This window comes from Pseudophryne corroboree, chromosome 2, assembly GCF_028390025.1.
Source record: "Pseudophryne corroboree isolate aPseCor3 chromosome 2, aPseCor3.hap2, whole genome shotgun sequence".
NCBI lineage: Eukaryota > Metazoa > Chordata > Amphibia > Anura > Myobatrachidae > Pseudophryne > Pseudophryne corroboree.
This window is the reverse complement of record NC_086445.1, coordinates 823,766,695-823,783,620: the sequence shown is the minus strand read 5'-3', so window position 1 is coordinate 823,783,620 and position 16,926 is coordinate 823,766,695.

Sequence of the window (16,926 nt, the reverse complement as noted above, 5' to 3'; positions counted from 1 at the left end):
TATACACGTCACACCACAGAAGAGACGCTTATACACGTCACACCACAGAAGAGACGCTTATACACGTTACACCACAGAAGAGACGCTTATACATGTCACACCACAGAAGAGACGCTTATACACGTCACACCACAGTAGAGCCGATTATACACGATACACCACAGAAGAGACGCTTATACACGTCACACCACAGAAGAGACGCTTATACACGTCACACCACAGAAGAGACGCTTATACACGTCACACCACAGTAGAGCCGGTTCTACAAGATACACCACAGTAGAGCCGGTTATACACGTCACACCACAGAAGAGACGCTTATACATGTCACACCACAGAAGAGACGCTTATACACGTCACACCACAGTAGAGCCGGTTATACACGTCACACCACAGAAGAGACGCTTATACATGTCACACCACAGAAGAGACGCTTATACATGTCACACCACAGAAGAGACGCTTATACACGTCACACCACAGAAGAGACGCTTATACACGTCACACCACAGAAGAGACGCTTATACACGTCACACCACAGTAGAGCCGGTTATACAAGATACACCACAGTAGAGATGTTTATACACGTCACACCACAGAAGAGACGCTTATACATGTCACACCACAGAAAAGACGCTTATACACGTTACACCACAGTAGAAACGCTTATACACGTCACACCACAGAAGAGACGCTTATACACGTTACACCACAGTAGAGACGCTTATACACGTCACACCACAGAAGAGACGCTTATACACAATACACCACAGAAGAGCCGGTTATACACGTTACACCACAGTAGAGGCACTTATACACGCTACACTACGGAAGAGCCGGTTATGCACGTCACACCACAGGAGAGCCGCTTATACACATTACACTACAGAAGAGCAGTTTGGGTGGAGGGATGGAGCTGAGGGGAGAGAAGGCAAAATGGCACGCACCCACGGAAAATGATGAGCACCCACGGGGTCACCCGCTCACCCCCGCTGGTGGCTCATCTGGTGTATGACTATGCGGCGCTCACCCCCACTGGTAGCTCATGCAGTGTATACATACATCCCATGAGTCGCCAGCGGGGGTGAGCACAGCAGTCTCAGCGGAGCCCCAGGCACAGCACTGCAGCTTCCCCCAGCCGACACTCAATGAGCCACCAGCGGGGGGTGAGCGCGGGATAGTGTCAGTGAAGCCCCGGGCACGTCCTGGCACTGCAGCTTCCCCCAGCCACCCAATACCCCAGAGACCAGGAGACTGACTGTGAGCTGGGGGTGGAGCCATGGGCCATAAATTCCTCGGCCCGCGGCTCCACCCCCAGCTCACAGTCAGCCTCCTGGTCTGTTGCGTGTGCAGCCACGGTGACGTAATTACGTCACGGCATCCACCGGCAAAAAGATAGATTGACGCCACTGGGTGGGGGGAGTTTGGGAGTTTACAAGCTACTCACCAGTCACCAGTGTCTGTCAATAGCGGCTGTGGTCTCTCACATATTCCAAGATGCTGCGGCCAAGCCTCTGCAACTTCTCCTGCGCTCCCTCCAGCTGACAGCTCAGCTCAGTTCAGCTGGCAAGCGAACGGCGGGCGGAAGTGAGGTGGAGGGGGGAGATGAGCAGCACTGTCGGTGAGTGTGGGGGGGGGGAGTCTGTGGGGAAGATGAGCAGCACTGGCAGTAAGCAGGGGGGGGAGATGATGAGCAGCACTGGCGGTGAGCGGGGGGGGGGGTGATGAGCAGCACTGGCGGTGAGCATGGGGGGTGACAGAGATGAGCAGCACCAGCGGGGAGGGAGGGGGGGAGATGAGCAGCACTGGCACTGAGCAAGGGGGGGGGAATAAGCAGCGGGGGGTTTGGTTGGGGGGGATGGGAGATGAGCAGCACTGATGGTGAGCAGGGGGGGAGATGAGCAGCACCAAGTGCCAGGTGAGCGGGGGGGAGTTGTTGAGCGGCACCAGGTGAGCGGGGGAGGGGGGAGATGATCAGCACTGGCACTGAGTGATGGGGGGCTGGAGATGAGAAGCACCAGCGGTGGTTGGGGGGGATGAGCAGCACCAGGTGAGCGGGGGGGGTAGGGGGTGGTGGGGATGAGCAGCACTGTCACTGAGGGGGGGAGATGAGAAGCACCAGCCGTGGATGGGGGGGGAGAGATGAGCAGCCCTGATGGTGACGGGGGGGGGGGGGGGCGGCCGGGGTGAGATCAGCAGCACACCAGGTGAGGGGGGGGAGAGATGAGCAGCAGCGGTGAGCGTGGAGAGATGAGAAGCTGAGCAGGGGGGGGAGATAAGAAGCACCAGCCGTGGTTATGGGGGAGGGAGAGGTGAGCAGCACTGACGGTGACAGGGGGACGGGGTGAGATGAGCAGCACACCAGGCGAGCGGGGGAACGGGGGGGGGAGGAGATGAGAAGCACCAGCGGGTGGGGGGGAACTGACGGTGAGTGGGGGGGGTGAGATGAGCGGCACCGGCGGGAGTGGGTGATTAGCAGCGCTGAGCTTTACGCGGCCGCCTAGTCAGGAGGAGAGGTCAGGGGAGCAGAGGCCACCAGGGTCTCTTCAGCAGAATTGCAGAGGGTCTGCCGGAGGAAAGGAAGCGGACAGCGTGACTCGGGTCAGGAGTGGCCCATGAACGGAAAGTAGGCTGGACCACACAGTGAGCACAAATTCTAGTCCCCAATTATATCTGCATCAGTGACAGGGGCGTGCTTTCATATGGGCTGAAAGCACGCCCCTGTCACTGAGGCACTCACACTGGTGCCGCTTTTCCTATTTTTTTTAATGGGCTTTTACAGCCCTCTCCTTGGCCCCGCACCCTGCCCGCCCCCCGCTTCCGGCCCTTCAGCATTATCCACAGGAGGCACCGCTCTCGATGCCTCTAAAAAAAATGTTTAACCTGTTTTAAAATATAGAAATTATTAAAATAATATAAAGCATATACTTAGGACACATAATATGTGTCAGAAGTATCTTCTTTATATTATTGTAATCATTAATGACAGGGGAGATGAGCAGCACTGTCACTGAGGGGGGGGGGGGATGAGAAGCACCAGCCTCCCCTGACTGCACGTCCCTGGGCCTCACATACACATTGGCCCACTGGAGATCTTCCCTGTTAAACCTATGGCCAACCCGCCCTGTCCACAGTGCTTTACAGAGAATATTTGGTCATTCACATCAGTCTCTGCCCCAGTGGAGCTTACAATCTATTTTCCCTACCACATGTACACTCACACTTATTCACGCTAGGGTTAAAATTTGTTGGGAGTCAATTAACTTAGCAGTATATTTTTGGATTGTGGGAGGAAACTCACACAAGCATAGGGAGAATATACTAACTCCACAGATTTAGGGCCATGGTGGGAATGGAACCAATGACCTCAGTGCTGTGAGGCAGTAAAGCTAACCATTACTGCCCTTACAGATGTATGCTTATGTATTTTTAGTGCACATGTACAGTAAGTAAACTTATGTACAAGTGTAAATGTGTGCAAATCTAATTTGACCCCAGTATGTCATTTTGTTAAGCTGAGTATAAGGTGTAATAACCAAAGGGAAGGTTATAAGAAGATTAAAAAGGATCAAATATATTTTTTAATCAATTCAATACACATAGTAATGATGAATTTTACTAATATGGGTTTTAGTGTCTGCAAGGGTATTTCATGTAATAGAGAAAATGGAATTGTAAGGTTTCATGTTTAAAAATGATTGTTTAAAATTAGGAATATAGAGTTGGTGATGCTTGAAACAAAGAGTTTTTTCAGGGGTTCTGACCACAGGATTTAAAAGGACAATAATATAAATGTTTCTGCATTCACCTCTCCTGAGATGGCTGTATCACACCTTAATGAGACTCTAGAACTAGCCCTTGATGAAGTGGCTCCAGCTACCCATCACACTCCACGTAGGCCTAGATGTCAACCATGGCACTCCAAATTAACAAGACAACTACAAAAACTCACACGAAAACTTTAACGTCAGTGGCGTAAATCTCGTATTTCAAGTGACTTCCTCACATATAAGACTGTCTACCATTCTTATAAAAATGCCCTGGACACTGCCAAACAAACATATTTCCAAACTCTTATCTCTGCTCAAGCCTCCAACCCCAAACGACTCTTTAATACATTTAAATCACTTCTGAATCCTCCCTCACCTACCCCACCAGCCACTATCAAGGCACAGGATCTTGCTTACTACTTCAAGGAGAAGATTGATAAGATCCGAAATGAAATGGTATGCTCTTCGGCAGCCAGTGACCTGCTCCGTTCTTTACCTGAACCCTCTGGCACTCTTTCTTCATTTGATCCCACAAATGAAGATGAAGTATCATCACTCTTCTCATCCTGCTACTCCACTACCTCTCCTCTTGATCCTTTACCCTCACAAATAAGTAAAGCTCTGTCTCTGGTGCTCATCCCTACCTTAACTAACATATGTAATCTCTCTCTCTCTACTGGTAATTTTCCTTCACTCTTCAAGCATGCAGTGATTACTCCCATTTTAAAGAAACAAAATTCTGACCCTAATGCTCTCTCAAACTACCGCCCTATCTCTCAGCTCCCTTGTCTCTCTAAGCTACTTGAGAGACTTGCCTACACTCGACTTACACACTTTCTTAACTCATACACTTTATTGGACCAACTTCAGTCAGGCTTCCATTCCCAACACTCCACAGAGACAGCACTGACTAAAGTGGTTAATGATTTGGTCACTACGAAGTCTAAAGGCCATTACTCACTACTCATTCTTCTAGATCTATCTGCTGCATTTGACACTGTAGACCACTCTCTTCTCATACAGACAATACAATCCCTAGGTCTTAAAGACACAGCCCTTTCTTGGTTCCTATCCTACCTATCTAATCGCTCCTTCAGTGTTCGCTTCTCTGAATCTACCTCATCTTCGTTACCTCTTTCAGTTGGAGTACCGCAAGGCTCAGTCTAGGGTCCTCTGCTTTTCTCTATCTATACCTCATCTCTTGGTAAACTAATCAGCACTTTTGGTTTTCAGTATCATCTGTACGCAGATGATACTCAAATCTACCTATCCTCCCCTGACTTGTCCCTATCTGTACTGGATCGTGTCACTAAATGCCTTTCTGCCATTTCATCCTGGATGACAACTCGCCACCTCAAACTGAAAATTTCAAAGACAGAGTTAATTATATTTCCACCGGCCAATCGTAGGTACCAACCTGATATCTCTATCACTGTTGAAAACTCGACTATCTACCCTACCCCACAAGCTCGCTGCTTAGGTGTCATCCTTGACTCTGATCTGTCCTTTGTTCCCCACATTCAATCTGTCTCAAGATCATGTTACATGCATCTAAAAAACATATCCAAAATACGACCATACCTTACACAAGACACTGCTAAAACTCTAATCCACGCTCTCATTATCTCCCGCATTGATTATTGCAATAGTCTCCTAACTGGTCTTCCCAAAACGAGACTCTCACCACTACAATCCATTCTGAATGCAGCGATGAGGCTTATCTTCCTGCATCGTCTGCAGATCCACTCTGTCAGTCCCTCCATTGGTTACCTGTACTCTACCGCATTCAATATAAAATACTTTTACTCACACACAAGGCCATTAACCAAACTACACCAACGTACATCACTTCGCTTATCTCAAAATATCTCCCAACCCGACCTCTTTGCTCTTCACAAGACCTGCGTCTCTCATCCACACTCATTACTCGCTCCCACTCACGATTGCAGGACTTTCATCGGGCTGCACCCACTCTGTGGAATGCCCTACCATGCACAATAAGACTCTCCTCTAGTCTCCAAACCTTCAAGCGTTCCCTGAAAACTCACCTCTTCAGGCAAGCATACCAAATTCCAGAACCGCCCACATAACTTTCATAAACCTTCCTATCAAATTGCATCCACTCTGTACAGTCCACACATATCCTCACATGTCTTCTCATTCTATGCAATATATAGCACCTTTCCTTATGTACACATGCCTATTTCCCTATAGATTGTAAGCTTGCGAGCAGGGTCTTCCTACCTCTATGACTGTTTGTTATCACGCATTTTGTTATTGTTATTTCAAATTGTAAAGCGCAATGGAATTTGCTGCGCTATATAACAAACTGTTAATAAATAAATAAAATAAATAAAGTGTTTTTCACTAGTATAATTGACCTTTAGAATCCTGCAGCTACTGTAAAACTACTGAAAAGCTGTAACTTTGAATAGCCGCAACTTAGAATTTTACCCCAGCAAATGATAAATGATAAAATTCAAATGATGGGCCAGATGTAATGAAGTCTGAGTTGGCTGAAGGTGTGGGTTCCCGGCCAAACTCAGACATTTTCTGTAAAGCAGCAATCATTTGCTATAAATATATATTCATTTTTACGCTAGTTATTAAGAGGTCTGGCATGTGAATTAACCACTCAATTACTCTTAAATACTTAAATATATACATATATACAAAATGATTTATTGCACAATATAACAATAAAAAGTTTGCAACCAGTTACTATTATATCAATGTATATTCCTATAAAAGATCACAATAAAATGGCATGTAAAACATATGGAAGCCCATTTCCACCACTGTGATGAAAAAAACAGAGATCCAGTATCTTAGAATATTGACTTAGTATCTCAAAATATTGAGAAACTTTTTCAAAATATTGACTTGGTATCTCAAAATATTGCTAGTAAAAGAGTATAAAGTTAAGGTGCATACACACGGAGCGATATAACTGAGCGATTTTGACTATATAGTCAAAATCGCTCAGAAAGTTAGTGCAGATCGCTCCGTGTGTACACAGCCAGCGATAGCGATGCGCGTCCCCACTAGGTCGCTATCGCTGGGAAAAATAATCAGTGCAGGCAAGTCAATTTTGGCTATGTCGCTGCAAAAGTTAGTCAAAATCGCTAACACTTTAAGAGGCCAGCGATTTTTCCCAGCGATAGCGATGTGCGGGCGGCGGCGGGTTGTGGCGGCGGTGCGGGCGGCGGCGGGTTGCGGTGGCGGTGTGGGCGACGGCGGGTTGCGGCGGCGGTGTGGGCGGCGGTGGGTTGCGGTGGCGGTGTGGGCGGCGGCGGTGCGGGCGGCGGCGGGTTGCGGCAGCGGTGCGGGCGGGGGAAATTTACCTTTCTATTGCAGAGTTTGGCAGCGGAGCGGTACCAGTTTCAAAAATGGCGCCTCAGCGTCATTTTTGAAATTCAAGATGGCCGTCGCGAGCCAATCACGGCTCGCCGCGTCATCGCCCCGCCCCCTCCCGCTGACTTATATAAGTCAGCGCGAGGCAGCGGCTGTCAGTCCGACGGCAGAGGAGGAGCGGAGAAGAGCTCCTGAAGACGCCGTGGAAGTCCTGGATGGGCGGCGGCTATGCAAAAGAGCTTAGCAGCCGCCGCCCACCAGGTGAAGATGCTGGAAGTCCTGGGAAGGCGGCGGCCATGAAAAAGAGCTTAAAGGCCGCCGCCTCCCAGGTGAAGACGTCGTGGAAGTCCTGGATGGGCGGCGGCTATGCAAAAGAGCTTAGCAGCCGCCGCCCACCAGGTGAAGACGCCGGAGCAAGACCCCAGAAGCCCTGGGGAGGTGGCGCCCCCCCAGGTGAAGACGCCGGAAGCCCTGGGAAGGCTGCGGCCATGCAAAAGAGCTTAAAGGCCGCCGCCCCCAGGTGAAGACCCAGTTTAATAAAGGATTTTTAAAAGAATGTGTTGTGTTTTTTTTTTATATTTTCTTTACAGGTGGACTACAGGTGCCAGCGGGCCCTTTATGTCCGGGCATGCTGGCACTTGTGGTTCTCCAAGTGCCAACATGCTGGGGCAGGCTTGCTGGGACCTGTAGGCCTCCTGTAAAGAACAATATTACTATTGAAAGGCTATCAGCCTCCCATCCACCGGGCCACGGATGGGGGGGACAGCCTCGGGCTTCACCCCTGGCCCTTGGGTGGCTGGAGGGGGGGGCTCCTTGATTTAAGGGGTCCTCACTCCTCCAGTGTACCCCGGCCAGGGGTGACTAGTTGGGGGGGTAATGGCACGGCCGCAGGGACCAATTTAAAAGTGTCCCCCGGCTGTGGCATTATCTCCCTGGCTAGTGGAGCCCGGTGCTGGTTTGGAAAATACGGGGGACCCCTATGTCTTTTGTCCCCCGTATTTTTTAAACCAGGACCGGACGCAGAGCCCGGTGCTGGTTGTCTAAATATGGGGGAACCCTACTCATTTTTTCCTCTGTATTTTAACAACCAGGACTGGCTCAAAGAGCCCGAGGCTGGTTTTACATAGGAGGGGGGACCCCACGCAAATTCTTTTTTTAACTTTCAGCTATTTAAATACCAGCCACCCTGTAAAATCGTCCTATATATGACACTCATCCCCTTATTTAAATGAGATAGTCAAAATCTCCCATAGCCAAAATCTCCCATAGCCAAAATCTCTTGCATAGTTAGACAAAATCTCTGGTAAAGTTAGTCAAAATCTCCTACTGCCAGTTCAAGGGAAAAGTTAGTCAAAATCTCTCATAGCCAAAATCTCTCCGTGTGTATGCACCTTTAAGATTGCGCTGTCAACGGCAGCCTGTATAGGGGTGGTCTAAACCCCTAAATGTGTAAGTACAATAAGAAAGAAAATATGAATGTATAATACATTTTGTTTATACTTTATTATGATAATGGTGCAATCGTCCCTTTATTATTTGGATTAACAGCCAGCGCCAGTATTTTCTTTCTTATCTCAAAATATTGACTAAGTATATCAAAATATCGAGAAACTTTCTCAAAATATTGAGAAACTTTCTCAAAATATTGAGAAACTTTCTCAAAATATTGAGAAACTTTCTCAAAATATTGACTTGGTATCTCAAAATATTGACTTACTATCTCAAAATAATGAGAAACAGTATTGAAGTTTGCATAAGCCTATGTGCTGTTTCCATGAGGCAAAGCAACAGAAGCAAGTGTTCAAAACAAAGCTTAGCAAACCAACATGTATACAATCATTTAGGACTATTTTAGGTGTGGATACACAAATCGTGAAATTTGGGTGATTTTGGAGGAATCACATAATATTAAAATAAGCCTCCGGACACTGGAGAGAAAGCTACAAAAAAAACATCTTTGGCAGAGATGAAATAAGACAGATGAGGCAGAAGGGACATCCTTCATTTATCAACAGCTACAAATGTCTGGCAAACAGCATGGCTACAGGTGGATGCACCAGAATTGTTGGATGGCCGGGATAATAACCGACAGAGAAACTGTAAGGCAATTGATGTGACTGATGGATGGGAGTGGGGCAGATCTGTGTGCGCTCAACCGCTTCAGACGACATATGTATGTCAGTCGCGGGCCAAACTATGAATGGCATATAGATGGATACGACAAGTTAAAGCCTTATGGCATATGTATCAGTGGTTGCATAGAGATGGCTTCTCTAGAAAAATTATATGGCTAGAAGCATACAAAACCAACAATGATCCTCGTATTGTCGCAAGTTATTTTATAGATAATAATAATAATAATAATTTTATTTATATAGCGCTCTTTCTCCAATAGGACTCAAGGCGCTTAACAGATACATAGCATAATATAGTACAGAAAATAATGAAGTACATTTTCATAAAATACAGAAGCATGAAGATACTAAAAGGGACATAATGGAAATGCTTGAGTAAACAGAAAAGTCTTGAGTCTACTTTTGAAGGATTCTATAGTTGGGGCCTCTCGCACTTTGCGGGGAAGTGAGTTCCATAGAGTCGGAGCCGCATGACTAAAAGCTCGACCCCCAGATGAATTACGGTAGATTCTAGGTACTGCTAAAAGTCCTTCATCTACAGATCGCAGTAATCGAGTGGGGCAGTGTGGGGTCAGAAGCTGTTTCAGGTACCTTGGGCCTTGGTCATGTGCTGTGACCAAACACAATGGATGTCCCAAAAAAGTCAGATTAGATCACAGTACTGAAAATACCCACATTGCAGCATTGAAAACATTTTTGCACAACAGTGAGAATGAGAATAGTATGGAGTGTGTCTTTTTAGGTCCAAGTACTGACAATCAAAGTATTGAACGTTGGTGGTGCACCTTGAGAAGTGAATGTGTTCAGTTTTGGATGGACCATTTTGACCATCCCAAAGCATATGGATATTTTGTTGATAGCTTCATTGGCAAATCACTAATCCAGTTTTGCTTCCAAAATACCATACAGGTACAGTATCCCCAATATCTATTGCTTATCAATGCAGATGTAACAATGACAAATACATGACATGCAGATTATTTAAAAAAAAATCTACAATTCATAAAGTTTCTAAACACTCATCAAAATCTGATGCCAGAAATATTTTGTATACAGACAAAGGTTCATAGAGCAGCACGTCATAAATATTATATTTTCATTTTGAGCAAACCCATGCATAGGTGTTGCATCTGTTTGAGTGCCATTCTTTTCCTCTAAACATTATTCTAATGTTGCTGATAATACATAAAATAGATTATGCTTTGTGTGAAGTTGTAGCCTAGGTGAATCCTTGAGCAACCTGGTGTGGTGGAGGAAAACTATTATGGGTATGTAGATGACGGAGACACAACACAGCACAGAGAAAAAGCTTTTTAACTAAATCAAAATGTATGTTGAAATTGTTGCAAAGCTGGCATGTATCGAACAATGTAGAAAAAGTCACCAAAGCTATTAATGCCAATATGTAACTTTGGTAGTATTAACTTTATATAACAAAAGCTAAACACATTGTTTTCATAGATATTAATAAACAAGATTCTTTAGTAATTGTTCCATCAAAGTTATTTGATTGTATATCTTTGCCCTCCTTGAAATTTACTAGCGTGACGTTATTATGTCCTGGCCTGTGATCTAGGTAGCAATCATAAAGCTATTTGTTGAACTATTTTAGTCTTTTGTTAAATTTTACATAAGAACACTTGGTCACTGATATTATATGAGGAAATAACAAGATCTGACATTAAAATTCTCTGTGAATAGCATAAACACACACATACTTCTTGGACTAGATTAGATTATGTCCATTACCCACACATTAGATTCCAACACCTTGTTCATATCAGAGCTGAAGTCAGGGTTGCTATAATAATGGACTGACAGCTCTAGCACACAACCACATGTATGGGCCACAGGTCTCCTCTGAAAACCTTGAATCTGGGTAAAGTTAATAATGATGTTCTTTCCCAGGAATAAATCTGACCCTGTGCAGAACCTGAGGAACAAACACAAGTACTGTGCATAAGCATTCTTTAAGTATGTGGTAAGGTACTTCTGTATGTCCTTCTGGTGGACATTTATTGTCTCTGGGAATGTAAGGTACTTCATAACCTTTTTTATAGTTGGTTGCAGGGTTTCTTAAACTGTTGTGAGATCCTGAAAGCAGTGCTTGGTGGTGCTAAGTATTTTAGCCCATTGTTCGATTACCTAGGCAGGCTCTTGGACAAACATTTTTTGGGCAAGCTATTGGAGGATTTCAGTGACATTGCTGGCTGTTGGTATCCTTCTGCAGCTGTGTTTATATAGGATCTCAATTAATTCTTCTTTGTCGACACTGTTAAAATCTGATCGCCATGATTCAAACACTGTAATCTCTGATTAAGGCATGTACTGTATTTGGGGGAAGTCCGAAGACAACAGTGGGCGCTGATTAAAAATGTATTTAACTTAGAAATTGAGTAAATACTATTATATCAATTCTTTATATATAAAAAAGAATTTCTTTATATAATATATATATATATCACCCTTCTAGCTGCCCACAAAGATGGACCTGGGTGTCCACCGTGTAGAACAGAAACAAAAAGAGGGTAATGTGGGCGCTCAAAGGGGATCGTGAATCAACAGCTGCTGGTTTTGTAAGTAAAAAACTTTGTTTAATGGTAAAATAAATTTTTCTCACAAATAGACATTAAGTGGCTATAATGCCATTAGCAATATGTATGCACATTTAAATAAAAAAATACATATAATTACAAGACAGATTTAATACAATGATTAAAAATAATAATGACTGTGTCCAGGGCCTCAGGACTTGTAAATATTTGGGTACCCACCCTATTATGAGTTAGTTCTCTTGCATGCAAAAGCTTGTTGTTAGTTGCAATTAGGGTTAGTGCATAATATATTCAAATTGCACTTTGCGGAAAAGGAGGCTATGTACTTTTGAATAAAGCCTGTTAATACTTCACCAAGAAAGGCTGGTTGATGTAATGTTCGATGGTATGGCTGAATGTTAGACGTGCCAATCCCGCAACTGTCTCCTATAGATAGAACTTATTTGGTTCACTCACTGTTTGAATGGCTATCCGCACTGCGGCGGTTCTCCTGAGCAATACTTGCTGTGGTGTGCTGTCTTGTAGCACTGAGCCTGGACAGGAGCGGAGACGGGGATTCGTGCATGCAGGTCCTGGAGGGCAGGGGACGCTGTGATGCCGCGATTCGCGGCTTCCGGGTTCGGGGCTTCGGGCTTCCGGTTGCGGTCCACCTGCGTTCCACAGTCGTAACAGGTCACCTGGCGCGTTTCTCCGCCTCCAAAGTGGGCGGTTTCATCAGAGGTAGGTACCCCGTCTCCGCTCCTGTCCAGGCTCAGTGCTACAAGACAGCACACCACAGCAAGTATTGCTCAGGAGAACCGCCGCAGTGCGGATAGCCATTCAAACAGTGAGTGAACCAAATAAGTTCTATCTATAGGAGACAGTTGCGGGATTGGCACGTCTAACATTCAGCCATACCATCGAACATTACATCCACCAGCCTTTCTTGGTGAAGTATTAACAGGCTTTATTCAAAAGTACATAGCCTCCTTTTCCGCAAAGTGCAATTTGAATATATTATGCACTAACCCTAATTGCAACTAACAACAAGCTTTTGCATGCAAGAGAACTAACTCATAATAGGGTGGGTACCCAAATATTTACAAGTCCTGAGGCCCTGGACACAGTCATTATTATTTTTAATCATTGTATTAAATCTGTCTTGTAATTATATGTATTTTTTTATTTAAATGTGCATACATATTGCTAATGGCATTATAGCCACTTAATGTCTATTTGTGAGAAAAATTTATTTTACCATTAAACAAAGTTTTTTACTTACAAAACCAGCAGCTGTTGATTCACGATCCCCTTTGAGCGCCCACATTACCCTCTTTTTGTTTATGTACTGTATTTGAGGAAATTCTCCACTACATCACTCTTCAAAATTCCCAAGGCAGCTTGTTCTAATATGGCAGACATGATTTTCACTGGAAGATATTTCTCCCTCACCCATCCAAAAGCAATTATTCGGCCTACACTCTCCCACTGCTGCTGTGCAAAATCATGCCTTAGGAATGGCACTTTAAAAGCATTTCCTGTTGTGTATTGGTCATAGAATTCATTCCAGAATTCTGAGAGTCAGTCTCTCTCAACTCCTCCATCATCATACCCCATCTCAGGTGTTCCATTTGGCAGTACAAGCTGGATTTTGATATCAACCTCCTGAAGTCCATCTTCACAGAAATGGGCCATGAGTTCTCTTCCCTCTATACTTGATGGCATGGTTTGTGGTGAAAAAGGTAGTGTATCATCCAAACTCTGTGGCTCATTTTCAGAAAAGTCTCCTATAAAAATAACATTGTTGTTCTCCAAAATATCCTCACTACCACCCTCTGTGGAATATAGTGAAAAGTCTAAATTGTCATCAATTGTAGTGCTTCCATGAAATATCACTTCATGGCTGACTGTTTCACATACAGTAGATGGTGGAGCTGTAGCAACACTGGGACTGATGGAAGAATGATTTTGAGAGCTCTCCTGTATCTCTAAAAATCAATCTGGGCCATGACCGTGTGGACTTTTTTTCCCCTATGTGGTTAAATAAAACCTATGAAGAGCAAGTTTTGTGTCATTGTACTGTACAGTTGTCCAACTGTGAGGGCATAATCAACTGTCACCTCTTTATAGTCTTTGAGATTAAACTCAAAATCTGTTAATGGACCCTGACTACTTCTCCCATCTGGAAAGAACATGCCAATTGCTTCCTGTATCAAATTCCTTTTCTGAACATCTTTTGAAATATCAACCTATCATGTTCCCCCTCCTTGTTTTGCTGTCATCTACTTGAAAGACTCTTTTTCATTATCATAATGCATCCATCCTATTTCTATTTTTCTAATTTTCTTCGGAGTATTTCTTTTCTGAAATGGTTGGGAATGCTCTCCTTAGTTTGTGCTGCTGCTTCCTTCATCACAATGTTTTCTTTTGGCCAACTTTGTTTTTAGGTGCTCAAAAAGCTTTGATTTTCTAGTGGTGTGGCTGTTTTTCATCCGTCGACAAAATCCTAACACTGCTAGGCGATCACCGTATGATGGCAAATAAGTCTTTAAGTCTTCATCTGTTATTAACTGTATGGTGGTGGCATCAATCTAAACATGAAAAATATGACTGATTTGAAAAGGGTGTAATGTTGTGTAATAAAAGAAAGTTTATGTTTTGAAGAAACAATCATTTGGTAGTCATATAAGCAGTTGCAGTTGAGTTCCTTCTCATGCTCCAGGGTCTCTATTATTTCCTCAAGAATATTTCTCTGTCTCAAGAAGTCACTTAAGCCAACCATCCTGTAACCATGCATTACAAGAAAAGTTATTGTAGGCTATCATCATTTATCCATCATACAGTGTATACACAGCAAGAGTCTTGGGCAACATATGAGCTATGATTTTGAAAAGAAAGTGGGTATTGTAACTTTGCTTTGGGACAGTTATAAATACTTGAGTCAATCTTTATATGAAATGCTAGTTTTCTCAAATCACATGAGTAACACCATGTTCTGCAACGCATCAAAGCATGATGCTGATTTGGCTCATGACAGTTTACAGTCTACAACATTAGCAATCCTCTCTTAAATCTGAAAACAAGCCAATCCTTCTTTTCATATAGGAGTCTCAAACCACAACATGGATGGATACGGAGTGTGGTCCCTGATGTACATATTAGGCTGGAACACAGCTTGAAAAAGTTGTCAGCAATAGTAAATTAATACAGCTATTGGCTCCTTTTCAGCAAACATTTTCTTAATAAATCAATATGAAACCTAAGCCCTCAAACTTGTTTCCCCAGAAAAATACCAGCTAAATGGTACCACCTACTGACATAATTTAAAGAGCATAACAGGATATAAAATGGTCAACCTGGACAATGTTGCTATGTTAGTCACAAATATGTTTTTGTTCTTATTTTAAGACAATACTGTAGATTATTTTTTGTCTTGTATGTCTTATTGTCAATAGTATTTTAGAATTTCTTATATTAAAAGTTGTTTTAATACAATTCATAATACATATATATAATAAAAGAGTGCGCCACATAGTAAGCCTTCTTTAGAGGATGACCCACTAGTGGTTTTTCTCTATCTTTCTTTCGTGTTTATTTGTCACCAGGTAGGTGGTTGAAATCTCCCTCTTTAAACAGAGCAACTATTCCTGGAATCACCATGCAGCATCAGTATGGAGGCACACCCCTGTGGCTGGAAGTCAGCAAGCATGATGTCTCAAGAAAGTTGTCATCCACAGTGGGCACCAAGCAGTAGATCCACAATTGTAAAAGAACAAGCAGGGTATCTCTAACCAGTTTCGCTCCATTTCCAGGGAGCTTTTGCAAAGAGTGGCAATCATTTACAAGGCATGGTATTGTCTTGTACATGATTGCCGTATTAAAAAAACATCCCAGTTCGGCCGGGAACCCGCACCTCCATGTAACTCGATCTTCATTACATCCTGCCTGATGTTTGCTCAGTTCAGAAATGTTACCTTTTATATTGTTACCTTGTGTTAAAAAAATGTAACACTGTTTAATACTCTCCATACTATAATAAACTAGATCAAGCATGCCAAACTTAAAATCCTAACTGGGTCGAAGTATCACTGTGTGACATAATGTGAATAAGGGGCACTGCTGTATGTCATAATGTGAATTAGGGGAACTACAGATCCAGCCACACTAGTCGTGGCTCCGTCTGTGCCTAGGGTGGGCGCGCCTAACACTGAGAGCATCTCTGGCCTGCCAAGCACGCGCACACATGATGGAGATGAGCCCCATTCACTAGAATAGGAGAGCTTCTCCGTCGCACGCCTGGATGGAGAGGATCACAATGGGAGAATCTCTGCGCACTCTTGGTGTGACTAGGTGGATGGATCACCTAGTCACACTGGGAGTGCATACCTGGGAAAGAGCCACCTCAGATGAGTGCGGCTCCATCTGTACTGTGTGTCGTAATGTGAATAAGGTACAATACTTTCTGCTGCAATATGAATCGGGCATTATGTGGGGTGTAATGTGAATAAGATTGTGCTATTGTGTGGTGTCATTTGAATTGGGTTTACTATTGTGTGGCCATTACAATGGGCACATGGACATCAAAATGGGACCACAGCGTAATGGAGGAAGGTGGTATGGTATGACAAATCACATATTTTTTATATCAAGTGGATTGGTGGGTAAATGTATGTTGTTTACCTAGCAATGAGATGGCACCAGGATGCACTATAGGAGAAGGCAAGCCAATGGAGGCAATTTGATGCTCTGGACAATGTTCCACTAGGAGACCTTGAGTTCTGCCATTTTTGTGGATGTCCCATTGACATGTACATGTATTCAAACATTGCAGCAGACCAACTACACCAATTCATGGCAATGGTATTTCCTGATGGCAATGTCCAATAATGTGCCCTGCTACACTGCTTTATTCTTCAGGAATGGTTTGAGGAACATGACAAAGAGTCCAAGGTGTTGACTTGGCCTCTAGTTGCCCAAATCTCAATCTGAATGAGCATCTGTGGGATGTCCTGAAAAACAAGTTTAAACCATGGAGGCCTGTGGCATAGTGAAAATCTCCAACATTTAAAGAAAAGTTAACCTTAAGTGGTTCAGAAAATAATAATATCCTTTCTTCAGATAAGAATTAAAGTA